The following is a 21,886-nucleotide window of genomic DNA, read 5'->3' as shown; positions in this document are numbered from 1 at the left end:
AGTTTTTAGGTTTTAGTTTTATTTGCTTTTTATTTTTTATTTTTTCTTAGTCTGAGTGTTTTTCAACACATATTTTAATGTCAATATTCATGTTGATACATGTGTTAGTTTGGATGCCTCCCTGATGAAGGAGCCCGAAAGTGTTGATATTAACTTAGTGTCCCTGACAACTATTCGATGCTTTACCAGTTATACAGAACTTTTCATTGAACCAATTCATTTGGTCACTAAATTTCAATAACTGTTACAAATTTTGTCAGTGTTCTACCTAATAAAAGTGGCACCAGTCATTAAAAAAGCATATGTTACTACAGAAAAAAAACTTTACTCAGCAACTCATATATATAACTTTCTGTTGATGGATAATAACAATATACCCTTGAAGAAAAGATGTTTTTTTTATCATGTCTTGGTATCTTGTTTTATCAAATATTCCCAGGCTTATCCAATAGCTCCCCTCCAATTGGTCCAATAAAGGCCACTCCCCAGACCAATCCCCTTTGAGACTATTGGCTAAGCCACTAAGACCGCCCATTTCTTATGTATATATTGTAGCTCTAGCAAGGTTGCATCTAACACTGAGCAGCGCTTGGACAGCATCCACTTCACTTCCACTCTCAAAAGAAGAATAAAGAAAAAGGTATCCTAAAGAAACTGAGTCTCCTGAGTCTTCATTTCTTCAGTATTTTGCTTACTGAGATTTTACTGTAATTATACTGAGTGAGGTTTTGTGCTGTGTTTTACTGACTGGGGTTATGGCAGAGTTTATTTTTTTGCTGAGGTGTTTACACTGGGGTTCTCACTGTTTAAACTGAGGGTTTTCACTGAGGTTTGTGTTCATTACCAGAACTAGGGATGGTCCTTGACAAGAGATCAGATAACTAACCACACACCTCCTATCCCCAGGAAGGTGTAGAGTGATTCTCTGCATCCTTTTACCATCTCCTTGAGGGGAAGGCTGCACTCTAATTTTTGGGTACCCAGTCCTACTCCTATCATTCTTCATATGGGAATTTACCTAATCTTTCAAAGAAATAAAATCGAAAAGGTATAATTGCATCCCATAGTATTTCTAATTTACATTAACCATCTTACGTTTATATGCTTGTATAGGCCATAGGGCCGATAGCCTAGTACCAACCTATAAACCTATGAAACTATTAAATTAATCTAAAAGACAAACATGCAGTCTAATTGAGTATTTTAGTATCTCTAGATAAACCTTCATAAATGTACTGAAACTGATCTTTTCATACCACTTAAACAATGATATCTTAATGTTAGATGGCACCTAGTCCACCATTATAATTTCAAGATTATTAGTCACAAAACATGATCTGCAATACCTGTACTATGTAAGCATCTGTTTAGACAAGTCTGCAATGTCCTGGCAAGGTGACTACCTTAATTCCAGACATGAAATATGGCATTTATTAGTCTCATTAACTAGAGACCTACATTAACAAATCTCTAAATCAGAGTTCATTTAATGCTAGACAAAGTCTACAAGGCCACAGTAAATGTTGTAATTTTGTATTTTATTCTGTTTCAGTGTGATCCGGTTTAATTATGTTATAGTTATCATTCTTGCCTACATGTCCTGGGCTATGGCTGAAAAATATCCTTGGACCATTTCTCTTGCATGGTAAACAGATGTTATTAAAGCAAATTTAAAAATAACGCATAATGCACTTTTTGCTTCATTTTCTTCAAAAGCAGGGGTCCAGACTTAGGCTGATGGAGTTGGCAGAAGAGTAGCTGGAGTGGAGCAAAGAAAGAAGCTGCCCTGGGTGCTTGGTGGTAGGGGCACAGTCAACAGTGCCAATTAGGTGGCATTACTGTACCAATATTCTGAAAAAAATGCCAATACTATGATTGCATCCAGTAATGAAGCATTGAAGTATGTTTTGAGGGCATTCCAATACTCCATCTGCAAAATTAATTGTTTAATTGTTTGTCAAATTGGAAATTAGAGAATAAATAGGACATGCTGGAGGGATAGATTCCTGTCCCAGAGACTTCCTATGCTTTGGAACAAGATTCCAATCTACATTAGGCAGAGCTCCTCGCTAACACTCTTCAAAAGAAACCTTGACGAGTGGATGGGAAACAGAAAGTGTACCCCAGGGATCACTTCAGTGCCTCTGCTGGACAGAGGCACAGGGAACTAATCTAAGGGGGTGGCGAAAGCTAACACATTCTGGCTAGGCTTATAAATGCCTTCGGGCAGATAGCCTAGTACTTACCTATGAACCTATGAACCTACCTAGGAATACTAGAATAGGAAACCACACTGTGCACTAAATGGTCAAGACATAGGTCTTGGAGTTTGGTTGGGAGTTGATTTCATCCATTATTTCTACAGTATTCTTGTTATTGCAAAGTATCATATAGGAAGAAATGCCTTAAACATGACAAGTACCTAATCTCAACATTAAAAAATATATTACTCTGTCACAAACTGCATTTTTACAAGAAGCTAATATGCAAGCTAAACAAACAGCAAATTTAATTTAAAAAATGGGGTAGTACCACTGTAGCTACTGGTAGCTACTAGTTCTCATAAAAGTAAACTAGGAGTAGCCATCTTAATTAAAAAAAAAACTCTAAGTGAGAAAAAAGGATTTTCATGTCAGTGTTTAAGGAAGACTTTGTTATATACTATTATATACCAGTAGTTTACTAAACCTTTGCTCATCATGCACTAGGTAGATGGATTTTTATTCTTTAATATAGAATTTACTAAAACTGTTTTATAGGCAGAAATTATTGGAATTCAGTACTAGACCCAGCCAAAGAAAAAATACTATATCAATTCATCAAACATGATCTTTGACTTTCAGAGTATAATTTTACTGACCTGATTAATTATCTCTGTTTTTAAACCAATTTACAGTTTTCTCATCTTTACATAAAACCTGACTGAGAACATATTTTTTCTTTTCTCCGAATTTTTCCACAGGCCATCAGCCTACTAAACTCATATTAACTCAACACTATGCTGAACTCTGAAAAGGCTGTTGGAAATTCCAGCAGTAGTATCACGTATTTGTTTGCAATAAGTTGTTGCAATAATCCCACTGGGATTCTCTTAAGTCATATTCTTATGCAATCCTAAATATGCAATAATGATCACAGCAATCCTAAATGTGCAATAATGATTACCATGAAAAGTTCCCCTTTCTGTGCAATTTTTATTTTTATATATAGTTAGTTAACTCATTACAGCCAAGTGCACCTCCATGCATTTCTGCAATTACTTCCTAATGCACCTCTAGGTGTCTAATATTGCTTATTCATACTTGGATTAATAATTCCAAAACCATGCTAAATACACGGTATCAGAATTGAAGAATACATGATGGCAAACACAATTGTAGTGATATTTGACCTCTGTCAATAGAGTATTTGTTAGACCTGTAAGGTGATAACTTCATTGTTTTAAAGGCTCAAGCCACACCACTGGGAGTTAAAGTTACACACTCAAAAGAGCTGCACTGGAGGGGATGAGTTAAGGAGTCTAAGACATTAATGTGTGTCATGTCAGCAGTAGCTATTGTAATACAAATTGTGAAAATGCCTCCACTTTGAGAATGAGTAAAGAAATGTTGATCAGGGATGCAAAAGTTATATAATCTGAATGACAGTAACATTTACTTTGACTTTGACTGAAAAGCATAAATAGAGCCTTTTTATGCTCTCGGCCATTCCAAGATATGTTTCTTCTTTTTTCCTCTCTGATTAAGCTACAAAATGAGGCTAGAAATGGACTCTAAACCCTAAATTACTGGAGGAACCTGGAGCACTAGAAACTATTAGAACATAGACTAGGGTGTATAACAGTCTGGTTCATCACATATTAAATTTGATATAGTAAGTTGTACTTAAAGCAAAAATGAGGAATATTCATATGAATAAAACCATACAATCTGAAAGGTTAGCACTTGAGAAAAAAAAAATTAAAGATCAAATTATAACTTTGAAAATGACCTACTATTATAGTACAACAGGTTAGAAGAATTTACAGTGTGATCTAAACCTCTTGTACAGTACTCAACAATTCTTAGACACTTTGTTAAAAATCATTTTAAGAATACTAAAGAATTCATTCATTATTTGATCCATATATTAATATTTTAAAGACTAGCCATATACCAAAACCAAAGTTAGATCTATACAATCCTACCAGTTATAGACCTATTGCTCTTCAAAACTTAGTCATTAAACATTACGCTACTATTTTCTCTAATTATTTGAAAAACATTATTGCAGCAGTTAGTTCACTTTATCAGTCAGTTTTCTACAGACATAGCAAACCAGTCACAAATAACTTTCAAAAGTTTACAAATATTTTAAAAACATTTTTCATTATCTATAGTTATCTCTAAGGCATTTGGTAAATTACATTTTCCTGTTTGCAATATGTCTGTATTTGGCCTTCTTGAAGACTATGTTAACTACATTATGTTTTTATACAAAAATCTCTTTATATTGTATTGTATTAACAATCACTATTCAGAAATAATTTCTTTTATAAATAGTTCAGACCATGACTAACCATTTTTTTCCTGACTTATTTTATAGTTATACAAAACTTCACCTTATATACTTTACAAGTAAAAACCACTACCAGCTAATAATTCTCATATAGATCAGTTATTGTAGAGCATTTGCAGAAATGTAAATATATATCTTCAGCATTCTGCTTCAGACATCTCAAAATAATAAAATCTAATAAAACATTTCTGATTTTCAAATGAAAAGCTAAATATATCCATATCCATACTTATTCCCGTTCATCCTCATCTTCACCCCCCTTTTTCCCACTTTTTACATGGGGTTGGGGTATCGTGTTACCTGTCTCTGTTGCTCTCGATTCATTGCCATACTCCTGCATTCTTTGACAATCATGCCATATTGTCACCGATCTTCTTTCACACACTCCATCCACCTCTTTCCTGGATGTCCTCATTTTCTCTTACCTTCTTCCTGTCTGTGCCAAATCTTCTTCATCATATTGTCTTCTGCTTTTCTGCACATGTGTCCGAACCACTGTAATCTGATGTTGGTTATCCCATATGTGATGATTACGCTCTTCTCAGTCCTATAGACCTAAAAAGGTTGATAATTAAACCAAACCTGAAATACCTGGGAATGACCCCTTCTCTAAAAGTTTACTCAAATAAATCAAAATGTCTTAAAATGCTGAAAGTTTATTGAATTAGACTTGAAATGTTAGTTTGGTAAGAAGTTCAGAGTCTTGTCTAAAACAGGTATAATTAGGATGAACACTTAAATTGCTAATACGCATAATATTCTTATATCACCAAACACTTGTAAATCTATACAAAATGATAGCATCCCAATGAATACTAGTTATTCAGTGTCCTATGTCTGTTAAATGTTTCATATTAAAGAATGATGGCTACTAAATAATCTGGTAGCCTTACCTACTAGAACTTACTCTTTACTATTTAGTGACCAGATAAAGTAGGTTATTAAACTAAGCTATAAATAATTTAAAGTCATTTGATTTCCTATATAGAAGTGTAACTTATGGAACTTGATCCTATCACACAGTTGTAATTTCACAGCAGTGCCTTTCAATGCAGAAAGGCTTTCATTGATTCAAATGTCCACATTTTTTTTACTTTAATTTCACTGTTTCAAAGATTAATAAAGCTGCCAATGTAGTTGTGCAGTATTGCAACAAAATAAATCATCACTTAACTATACATTACTGAGAAAAAAAATTCTCACAATTTCCTGTTATAACAAAACTGGTTTAGAACTTTAACTATAAAAGGTTTAATCCTGTCACATAAATTCATGTCATATTTTCTCCCCATCAATATGACATTAAACAACGACTAACATAAAGTGAGTAGTAATAAAATTCTATTTTTTCTATGCCCCTTAAAATGAATAAGTGAAAACAATCAGCTGTTACACCAAGGACTAGTCTCAACAAAAGCTATATCTAGATCATATGAACTTATCAGGAAACTCAGATGTAGGGAACATTGTTTTCTGTCCTGTTATTGGTTATTTTATGCTACATTTGTACAAGATGTAGTAATACGGCAAATATATGGAAAACTGCTAATAGATTTATTCCATTTAGAAAAACATACTGAACTCAACTCTTTTAACTCACCCCAGCAAAATAAGTTTTATACCTACCAAACTTTCTTTCTACATGCAATGTACACCATATTTACTCAGTAGATATTTTATATATATATATATATATATATATATATATATATATATATATATATATATATATATATATATATATATATATATATATATAGTAGGATTGTTGTAAATCTAAATGACTATGTAACTCAGTGCAAAACAGACTTAAAATAAGGCATACTAAAATCAAACTTGTCTTAGAAACAGGGAATATTACACATGCTGATGTATGGCCATGTTTTTTTTTTTCTCTTTCCAGTTTGGATATACTATCTGACTACTAAGGGAACTTCTACAGCTGAATTTCACTCCAGATGAAAACCCATAAAATGAGAAATGCATTCAGTTAAAACTTACTGAACTGAGCATGTAGTATCTCTGACAATTCCTGCTGAAAAGGTTAAGACAGTCTCATTCTCACTACCAAGGGAACTTCTACAGCTGAATGTTACTTCAGTTGCAAAAGCACAAAAGGAGAAATACCTTCAGTTAAAATCTATGTAAGGTAGTTTCCGAGTGTCAAATTAAAGTTATGGAAATATATTGTTTTCCCTCACTTCTGCAGTGTGTTCTGTACTGCAGTGTTGAATCTGCTGGAGGGACACTCCCATCCCCACCCACAGTGTCAGGCGTTATACTGCTGAAAGTGAAGCTACATTAACACTTTAGCATATTTTTCCTCTAGAAGAGTAACATTTCTCTGGGAAAAAGTCAAATGAAGCCCATAACAATAAAACTGAATGCTGTGACTCACTTCAAGTAGTTTGAGCTCAAAGACCTTTGTATCCATAAATGTTCTACCCATGATTGTTTTTGGTGGAAAACCATCAGTGGGGGGAGTAACTATGTTCTATTGAAATACTTATTTGGCCCTCCCCACATCTCAGGTTGGAGGAGTAACTACATTCCATTGAAATACCTGATTGGCCCTCCCATCTCAGTTGTTCGCCAGCTATTATAGCATTTGTGGTTCCAAATTCAAACTGACATTTCTACCCACAAAGCCTTCCACTCATTCAGCACCCCATTACACTGGAGGAACAAAACTAGGCAGAAACCTGTGATGAAGTCTTTATTATATAGGACAGAAGCACTTAATTGCTTTTGTGTTTAAACAAATGGCATTTGCTTTTTGTATAGTAGTATAGTTTTCTGCCTAGTTTTGTTCATTCACAGTGTAATGGGGTACTACATCAGAAGGCTTTGTGGTTATTGTTTTTTTTTTTTTTTTTTTGCTCTGCTGGCTTCTTGGTTCTCTTTAATACACCATGACTCAAGTGAAATCAGTGCCATCTAGCTGCTTCAGTCTGCAGTAAGGTACTTGAAAACATACTATCCTGGACAGCAGATAGAATCACAGATGAAATTGTCCTCCTAGGTGATCCTAGGTGAATCTGCAAATTCAGCAAACAGCATGGACCTCTTTGAATTCACTTAGCTTTATTAATAAACCAACAAGATATTATCTTGGACTGGATTTTGGTTACCAACCCATCTAATTTTACCTTCTCAGATACCCTCCCAGATACACTAAGTGACTATCTACCAGCTTATACCCACAGGAGTATTACACAACTAACAAAGGAACATAAGCTCAAAACTACCCATAATCTCACCAATTTCTCCAAAGCGTCTTTCATTGAAAACTTGAAAGTGGCTAACTGGTCCATCCTAAAAAGACTCCCCTTAAATGATGCAGTGTAATACTTCAATGCAGTATTTCTAAATATTCTTAACACCTTAGCCTTACAGGATACAAAAATATTTAAAAACAGCCATAGCCCATGGCTCACCATCCAATTTAAACTCCTCTTTAAGACAAAAACAAAGCATGGACTAACTTGTAAAAGAATAAAATTGTCAAAAGATTTGGAGCTATACAGACAGCTACAAAACAATGTTAAGAAACAAGTTAATAGAGATAAAAAGTCTTACTATACTCACCTACAACATAGCCATAAAAACAACCCTAAAAAATTCTGGTCCTTCATATCTTCTCACATCAACCCAGGTACAAAATGAATCCTAGCCCCTACCTACACAATTCCATCTCCAAGCAGTTACCTATTTCAATTCATAGAATGCATGGCCAACTTAACCTCAAAGTCACCTAACACTCCCCCTTCCACACAGCTAATGTCCCCTACCTTAGACCCTAGCACATTTTCTTCACAAAACTCACCTATCTGTAACCTCTCCAATACACACAAAGAAGACTCCACAGATGTTACCTTTCAAGCAATTTCTATAACTGACATAAAAAAAGCTTTTACATAAACTAAAACCTTGTTTCTCACCAGCTGACAACCTTCCCATGGTATACCTAAATCTAGCTGCAGATGCAATAGCATAACCAATCGGCATTCTTACTAACAGATCAATTACAGAATCTTGTTTCCCTAACTTATGGAGAATGGCACATATTATCCCCTTAAATAAAGGAGGTAATTCCACTGATATTACAAGTTTATGTCCCATAGCCATCCTAACTCCCAGTTCTAAAATGAAAGATGCAAAAATCAACAATCTCATCTCTGTGTCTTACAAAATAAGCTAATCACCAATATATAGCATGGATTTTGGCCAGATCGCAGCACCTCCACTACAGTACTATCATTTACAGATACTATCAACAAAGCTTGAAATTCTAATAAACTCATATCTGCGGTATTTCTAGATCTATCAAATGCCTTTGCCATGGTCTCTCAAAGCAAACTCTCCAATCAACTTTCCACTCTGGGCCTATCATCTAGATCTATTCAGTAGGTCTTTAGGGTTCCTTAGCTAGCTTGCCAACAGGCAACAAGCTGTAAAATGTCAAGGATCCATCTCTGCATGCCTTTCCACTTCCACAGGAGTCCCACAAGGATCCATCTTTGTCCCTCTATTATCAATAACCTACATTTCTCTTCTTGTGAATTTACCCTGATTCAGTATGCAGGTGACTCTATTATTATTATCTGCTCTTCAAACACCTTAACTCACCTCCAAGAAATCACTCAGCAAGCTGTTATCTCCAGTGAAACCTGACTTGTGAAAGCCCAACTCTTACTCAACCCCAAAAATCAAACTCTTCCTCTTTACCCCAAAAACTCATACCCCTAACAAAGTATCTTTCAAAATCTTTTCAACAAATGGCACTGAAATTGAATTAGATCACCATGCCAAACTATTGGGAGTCATTATAGAGGATAATCTTAAATTTGACCTCCATATCCAAAACAATATCAAGAAAACCCATCAAAAATTAGGCATGTTATACAAAACCAAACATTTTCTGAGCACAGCCACAATAATTTCTCTAGCCAAAACTTACCTTCTGCCCTCCCTATTCTGTGGAACACCACTTCTAACCAATTTACAATCATCCATAAAAACAAACTTGAAAGCTTCTACAACAGAATTGCCAAGTTTGCTACTAATTTATCCTCCTTTACCCATCACTATAAAGCTCTGCATCCCCTTAGCTGGCTGAAGCTCCCCCACCACCTCCCCTACATTCAGCTTATAACAATAAATAAAATCATACACAAGCCATTCACCTGACCATATCTCGCCCCTTTAATCAACATATATTTCCTTAAAAGAACTCTCAGATCAGAAAGCAACTTTTACCTTAAATAAACCAAATAAATCTCATGGACAAAGACTATTTTGGCACTCGGGAGCAAAAAATGGAACTCCCTATATTTAACCACCAGAACTATTTCTAATCTACCAACCTTTAAATGCTCCCTAAAATAATACTTTGCCAACCTAAATCACACCTCACAACCCTTTCTTGCCTCCTACTCCACCCCTTTCTTCTGTTTTTCCCACTATCTTACATTATTTACTTCTTCTCTGCAGACCTTTATCTCTTTCTCTTTCCTCCCTACTCAGCTAAGCTACTTTAAGACACCCTACCTGCTCTCTTATTATCTCCTTCTTCGTTCTATAACCATAATATTAACACCATCTCTCATACTAAGGCATCACTCAGTTTCCCCCCACTGTCTCTAGTCATGTAATCTCTAATACCTCTTTAAATATCTTAGAATTGTCTCAGGTCTCATTTATCACACACTAATCTATGGAACAAGTAATATGACTATTGAGTTTTTCCTCACGTATTTTTTCCAACTTGTGTTATTGCTTTTCATTGCACTCTACTATGAAACATATGTTCTATGTTTTTCTCATTCAGCTTTTTTACTACTATGTTTTACAGTGTTGCATGATATTTTGTGATTTAAAATATCTCTAATTAATTTTTGATAGATTGTGATTGTGGAGATTTTCTTCCTGGTCCTCCTCTAATAATGGGCACTTTTTGGCCCAGTCAGACTTTCCTGGTAAACAAATGTCAAATGTATAAGTAAATAAACATCAGAAGTAAGTGGCGGATAATATCAAGTACATTTCAGTAGCCAAGAAATATGGCCCCAACATGATTTCCTTTGTCCATCTGGTTAGCTATTTAATAATAAGAGTGTTTACTGAGGGCCATCTATGCAACACACTCATTGCTAAAACAATTACATACCATTCCATGCCAGTGATTTTTAGGTTGTTTAATACAAACTAATTTTTTGATAAACTTCCTATTCCATTATTCTTGTATAAAGAGTAGGTATACATACACGCATTCATTTTTCAAATATGGGAGAATTATCACCCTTATAAGCTAAAAAAATGATACACAGGAATAAAACTTCAGCACTGCTGTAAGTCAACTACTTAGTTCTTGTTAACTTTTTATTAATAAGAAATTAACAACTAGGGAATACCGGGGGCAAGAACATGTTATAAGTGCAGGAAAGATCTTCTAGTGATAGCGAACCATATCCTTTTAGCTTTGGTAGGTAATGCTTTAAAGTGACAATAAGTAACATGCTATAATTTCCTGATGGAGAAATGCATATCTGGGTCCTGTTCTTAGACTTGTCTGTATGTGGTGACATTTGTTTTGTAGCTGCCTGTAATATTTTTTATACTCTCCTTTCCGGTAGTTTTGTAAAGCTGCCAAACCTTCTCTCTCTCTCCTTCACTTACCTGCCTCTTCTCATAGCTCTGCTGGGCTAAAGAATCCCTAGCACTACGTTGTGTGATACCAACCTCATACATCACCATCACGTCAGCTACGTGATATCGACCTTCACATGTCACTAGTATTTGACTTGGGTAATACCAGCCTTTACGCATCACTGGCATATGATTACACTGTACCGCTTCAGAAAAACAATAAAGAGTCATGTCTAATAAAATAATGGCCACAACTACAACTTATGACAACTATCTTTAATTCATATGTAGCCCAGTTTATAAAATTATACATGGACATCGGTGGCAGCAGAAAAAAGCACTTTATGACAAGCACCATAGTTGAGACAGAGATAAAAAGATAGCAGAAAGAAATGCTGCATTTGTAGTCAGTCATCTCAAAACAGCCAGGAATAAAATCAAGACAGAAAGATGAAAAGCATTTAGTGCAGTATAAACAAACTCACGCATAAGAAGGTCCAAACCCAAATCTCCAAGGTGGAAGTCACAAAATTCCAGTTTCTCTACAAATCAAATGTTTCTGTTTAAAGCAACTCATTCAGTATGGAGCTTCTACATCATCAGTTGAAAATAACTATTAAGTCATTTCAGCAGATCAGGTTTTATATTTCTGCCCTATGGGTTACTTACAGTCGTAGCAGGTGAACTTATTCTGTTCAGACTTGCACTGAGCTAGATATTCTCTGTTGTTGAATGCAGATACTAAAGAAAGTAAATACTGAAAACATACATTTATTAGGAAAATTCAACAGCTGATTTTTGTAAGACCATTTGCACACATTTAACAGTGGGGTATCTTTTTTATCTGTTCTTTCGTCCCACGACTGCTGTTACTGCTGCCTGTAAGAAAAGTTGGCATCTATGATTATAGGATCTACCATCCATTAATTGTTCAGTAATCTATTGGTCAAGTCTCTGACAATATAGGATCTACCATCCATTAATTGTTCAGTAATCTATTGGTCAAGTCTCTGACAATATAGGATCTACCATCCATTAATTATTCAGTAATCTATTGGTCAAGTCTCTGACAATATGTGCTTGTCTGAGTCACATACTAACTGAATGCAATCACTGTGGTTGGAGGGGGTGCCCTTACAAGAGACACATATTCTCTCAATAAAGTCACTGTGGTTGGCATCTATGCTTGACCCAAGATAAAGCAACCTCAAATTTGATTATGTCAGATTATGTTATTTCACAAGTACAGAAGTAAAGACTCTGGTGTGGAGAGCATAGGAATACTCAATTCCTACAGAAAACATATCGTTTTGGAAGCAGCAGTGATGACTTGCAACTGACTTGGATTTTCTCCATCTTGGTTTTGATGGCATGTCATAAAACCTTGACATTCTGGATACAGTTGTTACCTGTATAATGTTTCTTCAGACAGTTAAGAATTCAGAGGACATATCAGGAAATCCAGGTTTTTTTTAAACACCTTTATTGAATTGTCACTTGTGACATAGGCAAATTTACATTTATATAATAAAATCAAACTGTATTAACAAGTTCATGTTTACAAACATTTTACTTCACATATATTGCTATATATCATAAATCCTTAGCAACATTACATTACTCAATTGCTGCCCTTTTTTGAACAAGAAACATCTTTATTCAACCATCACTTGCGACATAAACAATCATACATTTATATAAATGAAAACAAACCACACCAACACAGTCCTAGTAGCAAGCATTTTACATCACAAACCATATTGACATAATCCTAGTTGCAAACATTATGCATCAATTATAATCTATCCAATCATTTTCAGTCAAACATTACATAGCTCTTTTAAGTCCTGCCTTCCTTTAAACGTCATTCCTCCCCTGCAGGTATTGTTCCCACAATTGCCATTTTTTCCTATGCCGGTTGCTCCAACCCTTTTGTAAAGCTCTCAATTCCAGTTGTTTTACCTCTGTTTCTATATTCACTGCTTCCAGTAGCAGATAAGGATGCTAATTAGGGATATAGACAACAGGCAAGAGGGGGCTGGAAGTTATTGGAGAAAACTGGCAAAGGAATCAAGGTATTACGAGCAAATAACTACAGAGGGAAAGATTATAGAATGGGAAGGCGCCCCAAATATGCAACAAAATCTAGAGGACTTAGGATTTTTGCTTGGAAATTTTTACATAGATATTTTTATATCCCAAGGAGACTTCAGAAAAATTTTCCTCAGGTAGACAGTAAATGTTGGATGTGTGACAGGGAAGAAAGAGATAACTGGGAACATGTTTTCTGAGAGTGTGGTGTGTTGGTAGCCTTTAAGGATTCCCTGTGGGATGCACTGTCAATGACATGTAGGGTGGGCAGATTGGTGTGATGAGAGAGATGTTCTTTTCTAAGCTATGATATTGAATCAGAATTGCCTAGACATGGTAACACCTTGCTGTGTCTTATTATGGTGGCTGCCAAAAAAGCAAATACTTGAAAATGGATATAAAAATCTAAACCAACTATACTAGTAGCAGTAAATATAGTAACACAGGAAATCCAGCTTTGGTAAGCTCTTCTGAGGCAGTTACAAGTTCCAAACATGTCTAGAGCACATTTTCTCATTATGCACAGTTTCACATGGATTCGGATGATTCATTCAACAGTCTTTTTTGTTTTAAACGTCAGTATGAGGTGCAAAAGGTGACCAGTTTCAGATGATTATTCCAAGCCACCCATTCATCTATGTGTTTTTATCTCAGTAAAGGAACACACAATTACAAAATCTGACAATTTCTTCTATAGGACTAAAACGTTGGCTCTATGCTTCAGTTGTACTTGCTTTTCCCTTTAGTAAATACATATCTTATCACATTTCTGACCTCAGCATAATATTTAAGAACAAAGATGAAATGGATTCAATAATATATAAGTTACATCTTATAGGAAAATATATTTTTATTAAGCTTCTTGTCCTATTTAGTGGGATTGTTTGGTGCCCCATGTTTATTTGTAGTAATATTTGCAACAAATATGCTATTTAGAAGAATATGTATATGATAAAATATATTTTAATGTACAGAATGTTTATATATACATTTGTGTGACTATGTCATACATTGTCAACATGTTTCAACATTTTACATGATAGACATACAAATGAGTGACCAAAGCATGTTGACCATTCATACTCCTGACAATGCAAATAACTGAAACCCATTAGAATGAAAAAGGAAACAAACTTGCTTTTCCAATCAACAAACCATAACCTTACTAAACACTCATTTCAAAGGTTGCTGTAGAGTGGAAGCCTTGCCACCCCACCTTAGAAATGCACGCTAACCCTAACCTTACCACTTAGCATAAAGTTGTCTTAACTTAAAACAAGTCCTTCACATAACACTACCACTACACAAGACAACTTGGACACTTCCCATGTGCATACCCTCCCTTCACACACCCCAATACACACACTCTCGAAATCTATCCTCTTAATTGATCCTTACTCTAACCATAACCTGCAAACACTCACACTGCACAAAATCTATCACCTTTCCTGCAACTTACTCTAACCGTGACTGGCAAACACTTGCACATATATTACGTCTATCCCCTTATTTACACCCTACTCCAACCTTAAAACATGCACAAAAACACAGGCGCACACACTCATGCACACACACACACACACACACACACACACACACACACACACACACACACACACACACACACACACACACACACACACACTCACACACACTGCCATCCCTACCACAAAGTCATTAATTTTTACCGACCAGACCAGCAGTCTCTCAATCTGCCGTTCACATAAACTGCCCTGCACTAGACTTTCTCAACCAAACAAGCATTCATGAAGTGTAATAGAACCATATATATATATATATATATATATATATATATATATATATATATATATATATAGAGAGAGAGAGAGAGATATGTATATGTATATATATATATATATATATATATATATATATATATAGATTCACTTTATAATTTTTTGAAATCATAAAGATGAACACCCATAATCCCGACAGCACACAATCGTAAAACACACAATCACGAACACATACACACCATACACCACGCAACACATACGTCATCCAACCTACAGTACAACAAACAAAACATACACAAACACAAAAACACAAACAAACAAACCTACACTACATGTAAGCAGGGGGCAAAACACCCCTGCACCCACATATGGGGGGCTGTACACCCCCCACTTATATATACTAACTCCGAGATCACACAGACACAAAAAGGAAACACACATCCACACATTTCATAGTCCCTCGTACACACACAAACATCACACATATACATTCATCTACACATCCAACACTTACACACATTCAGACACACTCAAACTCCTACACAAAACCCTTACAAACACTCACATACCTTCAATTGCACATACATCCATACACGATATACTCCCAACACCGCAGGCCACATACCATAAGCCATTACCGCAAATTCAAGATATTCGAATTCGCGATTATGCACTTTCGCGATTTTGAGTTTTTGACTTTATGATTTCGAAATATTAAAATTCGGTATTTCAGTATTTCGAAAGTGAACCCATATATATATATATATATATATATATATATATATATACACACACACACACACACACACACACACACACACACACACACACACACACACACACACACACACACACACTGTTCTACTACACTTGCCTGAATGCTTATTTGGTTGACAAAGTATATGAAATATGTATATTGATACTGAGGAAGCTTTAGGGGAAACTGGTCTATCTACCTATATTCCTTTTCTACCTTTGTTATGCACTAAATTGTGTTTTTATATATAGGCGTGTGCGTATGTGTTTTTGTGTGTATAATGTGTGTGTGTGTGTGTGTGTGTGTGTGTGTGTGTGTGCGTGCGTGCGTGCGTGCGTGTGTGCATGTGTGTCTGTGTGTAGTATGTATGCATGTATATATATATATATATATATATATAGAGAGAGAGAGATGGGTCTACTTTGGTAGACCAAATTTACACTTACCTGAACTGCAGATTACATACATGACAACACTGCAATTGCAATAAACTGAACCATCACATCACCAAAAGTTTTGACAGGGAAAGAAGACCCTTAGCCAACATTTAACAAAATAACACACACAATTATGTCAAACCCAGCCAGGTGGAGGCCAAGCCCACCGCCACCAATGTTATAAGTTCAAATTATGGACATCCTCACATAACAAACTTGAAACAACATCAGCATAGGACTGATTTTTTTTTTTTCAAACAAGAAACATATTTATTAAATTATCACTTATGATATAAACATGCATACATTTATATAAATAAAAACAAACTACATTGACATATTTTTAGTTGCAAACATTATACATCACTTGTAATCTATCCAGTCATTGCCAGTCAAACATTACATAACTCATTCAAATATTGCCTTCTTTTTCATTCCTCCTCCAAGATATTAGTCAGCATGTAATGTTCCCACAATTTCTATTTTTTCTATGTAATTTGCTACTACCCTTTTCTAAAGATCTCACTTCTGGTTGTTTTATCTCGGCTACAATATTCACTATTTCTAGTACAGTTGGTTTGAACTTTGATTTCCATTTTCTAGTATTTGCTTTTTTTTGGCAACCTCCAGAATTAGACTCAGCAAGGCTTACTATGTTTAGACAATCTCGATTCTGCATCACAGCTCAAAAAAATAATTTCATTAGTTATCCCAATTTGCTCACCCAGTATTCCAAATAGAGCAGTCTGTGGGGGGATTTTTAAAATCTGCCAACTCATTATACTCTCAAAAATATATTCCCAGTTACCTCTTTCTTCCCCATCATACCACCAACATTTGTAATCTACCTGAGGAAAAATTCTTTGCAGTCTATTTGAGGTATAAAAATAATCTATGCCAACACTTCTAAGCAGAGATCTTAAATCTTCTAGACTTACATATATCCCCCAATTGTTTCTTTGTGAATTGCTTATCTAGCCTCACATCTCAATCCTTTTTATCCTCCACCAATTTTTGTAGTTATGCAATATTTTATATGCCCTACTAAGTATCCCTTTTTAACAGCAGCTTCCATTCTAGATTCTACTAAAAACCCTACCGGTGCTGGTCTTTTGCTTAGGATCCCCCTCTTTCTTTCTATTTGCGTATACTCTGATATCAATCTTTGATAGACAAAACAATCTACAGCCTGCAGTCCAAATGAATTATCGGCCTCTACCCATTCTGTTACCTTTTCCTCAATAATGATTTTCTCTGAATACCTTGTTTCCTTTGCCTGTTTTGTCCAGTAATTGCCAGCCCCCTCTTGCCTATCCTCTGTATCCCCAGTTGAGCACTAAATGATTCATGCTTTTATGGGAGACTTTAGCTACTCCTCCATTGACTGGCTAACTTATACAACAACTAATAAACATGTTAGGAGATTTCTATATTTTATAATTGTTAGTTTCTTAGACCAAATAGTCACTCTGCACACCAGCATTTTTAAACCTTCTTGATCCTGTCCTTGCACCCCAATCTTTGGCCTGCACCATATTTCCTGTCACTTCTTTCCTGGTTAAATATTACCATCTAAATGTGAGCTTCTCCTTTAAACTTACTTCACTATCCAGAAGTATCCTATTGTATTTATGGATTACTCAAAAAAATCCTCTTAGTATTTACTGACATTCTTAATAACTGTAAATGGCATAGTTCCTCTTGTAACTTTAATGCTGCTGCTGATGTATATGCCTCTGCATTTTATCCCCTTTTAATTAGCTGTATTGCAACATCTATTCTCATTTGTCATAAGCTCTGTGGTAAGTTTAGTAGAAAACACATATGGCTGAATTCTCACATCAACAAACTTTACAACAAAATGAAAAAATATTACTAGTCATCTGTGATATAGCTAGTGTAGAATGGATTTAAGTGATGTGAGTGACACCTTTAAGTGTCCCACTAAGAAGTCTTGTTATGAAATGAAGGTTTCCACCCCTGTCAAGGATAATCACTAGAACTTCTTTAGTTATGTTTCGAAAAACAAAAGTAGCACACAGTAATGCATGAAATTTGTAGCATATGGTTATTTCTATTCCCTCCCTGCAACATTATCAATAGTCCCTGATGACAAATGTAATTCTAATTTCACTTTCCCTACTTGTTGCACTGGTCTTCCTCCAACCCACTGTCACAAATATTACTCTGGACAACTTCCAAACTTCCTCCTGGCACTTTCCAAAACGTACAGGCTGCTGTATCCCAATAATATCCCTGAATGTCTGTAAATAAATGCTAATCTCCACTTAATCAATCCTCTCCTAATCTTCTTTCACATAAGTCTCTCAACAGGTTATGTCCTAGAAGCATAGAGAGAGTGGCCATTATGGTACTGATATACAATGACTGCTGCTTAATTAACCCTGGCAATTTTAGACCTATTTGCCTCACTCAAATTGAACACAAGGTTATGAAAGGTATTAATGCAGAGCTAATTACAAAATGTCTTTTATTTATTCAGTCAGATGTTTGAAGATCAAATCAGTTGATACTTAAGAAAATCAACCTAGACTGCTCACTGGATGGTCTGACATTAAAATTAAAACTCAGATACTTTTGTAACATAATTTTTTTATTTTTATTTTATATTTGTAAACCGGGAAAGTCCGATTTGGAACGAGGCATTTTTCAGTGGAGGCCCGGGGAGAAATGTTCCAGATGCATGTCTTTGTAACATGGGAGGAAACCCACATGAATGCAGGGAGAACATGCAGATTCCAGACAGAAGGCACCCTAGCCGAGAATTGAACTGCAGAACCTCTTGCTGTGAGGTGACAACAATACCTCTGCACCACTGCGTCGTCCATAAAGTGAAGACAGGAGTCATTAAAGAATACACTGATGCTGGGAAAAATTGAAGGTGAAAGAAGTGGGTGGCAGAAGTTAAGATAGACATAATTTATGAAATGGTGAATATAAATCTGCAAAAATGTAAAGAAGCAGGTGTTGACAGACAGGTCTGGTATACTAAAGTCCTTGAGGTCATGAAGAGTTGGACTTGAGTAAATGTCTAAACAACATAGCAGGGCTTTATTCCTCTGATCACAACCACTATGGATTCATAAAAGGCAGAACATGTCTGATCAAACTCTGATTTCTTGAAAGGGTTACTGAGGCCTAGATGAAGGTCAGAGTGTCCACACTGCTTACGTAAACTTGGCCCAAGGCCAGCAACATTTACTCCCATAAGGGCATGATTGACAAACTCAAACAATTCCGCATAAATCCCTACATGGAGCAATAGATAGCTAACTGTCTACCTGATGAGAGTACTTTCTCTATTCAGTAAAATGTCACAAGCAGTGTCCCGCAGGGCTGTACCCAGGATGCTCTCTTTTTTGACATCTGCTTCACTGACATGAAGACAGAGTAACTGACATGAATACAAGGGATTATTGCTAACTAGCTATACTAGTGACTGCAAAATGGGTGAGTTTGTCAAATCCCCTTCAGATCCTTATATTTTCCATCAAGAGCTAAATCAGAGCAGCACATGGTGTATTCATCAGTGGTTCAGCCTCAACACCAAGAGATGCAGTATAGTTACTTTCTGGAAATCACCTCTTACCATAAAACAAAGGTAAAGCCATCAGATATCTGGCCGCATATGTTGACATTGAGCTTTCCTTCAACTATGTGCCAATTGCAGATAAAAAACTATTCTACTTTGTACAACCTATCCTATGGGGTATTCATTTACCTCTAGAAAAAACAAAGTTCCACTATATTCATCTCTTATTAGACCTGCATTTGGATATTATGTTACACTTGGCATGGAACTTTCTTAGCAGTTAGGCTAATTTGAAAGAGCTCAGAAATTCCTCACCAAGAAAATCAATCTACGTTATCCTGAAAAACTAAAAACCTACACTCCATTTCATACACACACCAGTGGAGAGAACTCTCTGCTTACACTTCCATACTCTAAAAGACCCTGTACTGTTTTATCTCCTTTTCTTTCACAGAGCAGGTGGTATCATGAATTTTTACCTCCTTCTCCTCCATAGAACAATTGGTACAATGAATGCCCACTCAAAGGACCTAAATCTCAACATTTGCATTAAAAAGACGTCCTGGCATGATAGATACTTAAACCAATGCATTCCCATTGTTTGGTAGTAGAATGAAAGTCTTTACCGACAGATAAATAAAACATGATAGAGAGACAGGTTTATCACCCAGTGCCTTCCAGGCCTCTGGAATAAGCTCCTCTTACATGATAAGCATTGCAACTGACTATCTTCCTTTAAACATAGCCCAGATGGCTCAATAGATATCCACAACTTTATTATGGAATTCACTGGTATGGGGCTCCTGCAGAAAGGAGATGTGGCCTAAAGGAGGGCACTGGCTAGGCATGAGTGGTCATAAGACTCAGTGCCCTTGAAATACCTATGACTCTATGAATCAGTCTATAGTAGTCTTCTGTTATATATCAATCAGAGCAATTCCCTAGCAACCTTTAAAATGAGATTCAGTAAAAGGATAGGACATCATAAATCTACATTTGGGGTATAGTATACTTGCTGCTTACATGGGGAATCCATCCATCACCCCCTTTTTCCCATTTTTGCATATGGGGCCATTGTCTCATTTCAACTGTGAAAATCATCTAGCAGCAATGTTTGTACCTCCAGGTGGCTAGCTCTGCCACTGTTGTTCTTCCATACCATGCAACTACAGCCAATTTTGTAGTGTCTCATCCATCTAGTGCATGTCTTTGGAATGTGGGAGGAAACTAGAACACTTAGAGAAAACCTACACAAACACAGGGAGGAGATGCAGACTCTGCACAGAAGGCATCCCAGTCAAGAATCAAACCAGAAAACATATTGCTGTAATGCAGCAGCACTACCAACGATGCCACTCCAGAATAATACACTCATACTATGTTTGAGTAATCTAGCAAAGCTTTCTGGAGTTCACTTGGCCCATAAGACTGGTATTAACCTGCGTTTTTATGAACTTATCAAACCATGTCTGGGAAAATATAGCACATAAGTAACTTGACATTACATAGTCATCAAAAATGAGTGGGAAAGAGTCACAGCAAAAAATGTGTCTTTTTGTCCATTTCTGCCTCTTCCAAAAGTGGCGATCTTAAGCTTGGAAGGATATAAAATGTATCTGATAAAATCCATTGAGCAAAAAGAAGTAAAGCTAAAACTGTTGCACTTAGAAATGTGTGCAGGGATTACCTGCCCTGATAATAATTTGCATTTAATGGTATATCTGCCCAACCTTTGGTGAGGACTTATCCATAATAATTTGCATTAATGAAATATCTGCAAGCCTGTGTTGCCGTACACAAAACTAATATATTTTCCTTTGAAATGAAGAAGCGATAATAGTTATGTTTCCTAGGACCTGTTAAAAGAAGCATCATCAGTCTTGGTATACTTGTGACTTGTTAACTGAGACAGTTTTAAAGAGCTAAAAAGGAAGTATTACAAAGTAAAGTGGAATTACTGCATACAAAATAACCATACAAAATGTATATAAGAAAATTATTGTTCAGCCTGGTATTGTTGTGACAGTTTAAAAATAACAGTAAAAACATGCTATTATTTAAAGCAGGAGTGCACAGTTTTGTTTTG

Source organism: Protopterus annectens, chromosome 12.part0 (assembly GCF_019279795.1).
Source record: "Protopterus annectens isolate FY-2018-M chromosome 12.part0, PAN1.0, whole genome shotgun sequence".
NCBI classification, from domain to species: domain Eukaryota; kingdom Metazoa; phylum Chordata; order Ceratodontiformes; family Protopteridae; genus Protopterus; species Protopterus annectens.
The sequence above is the reverse complement of the archived record's forward strand: the minus strand, read 5'-3'. Positions refer to the sequence as shown.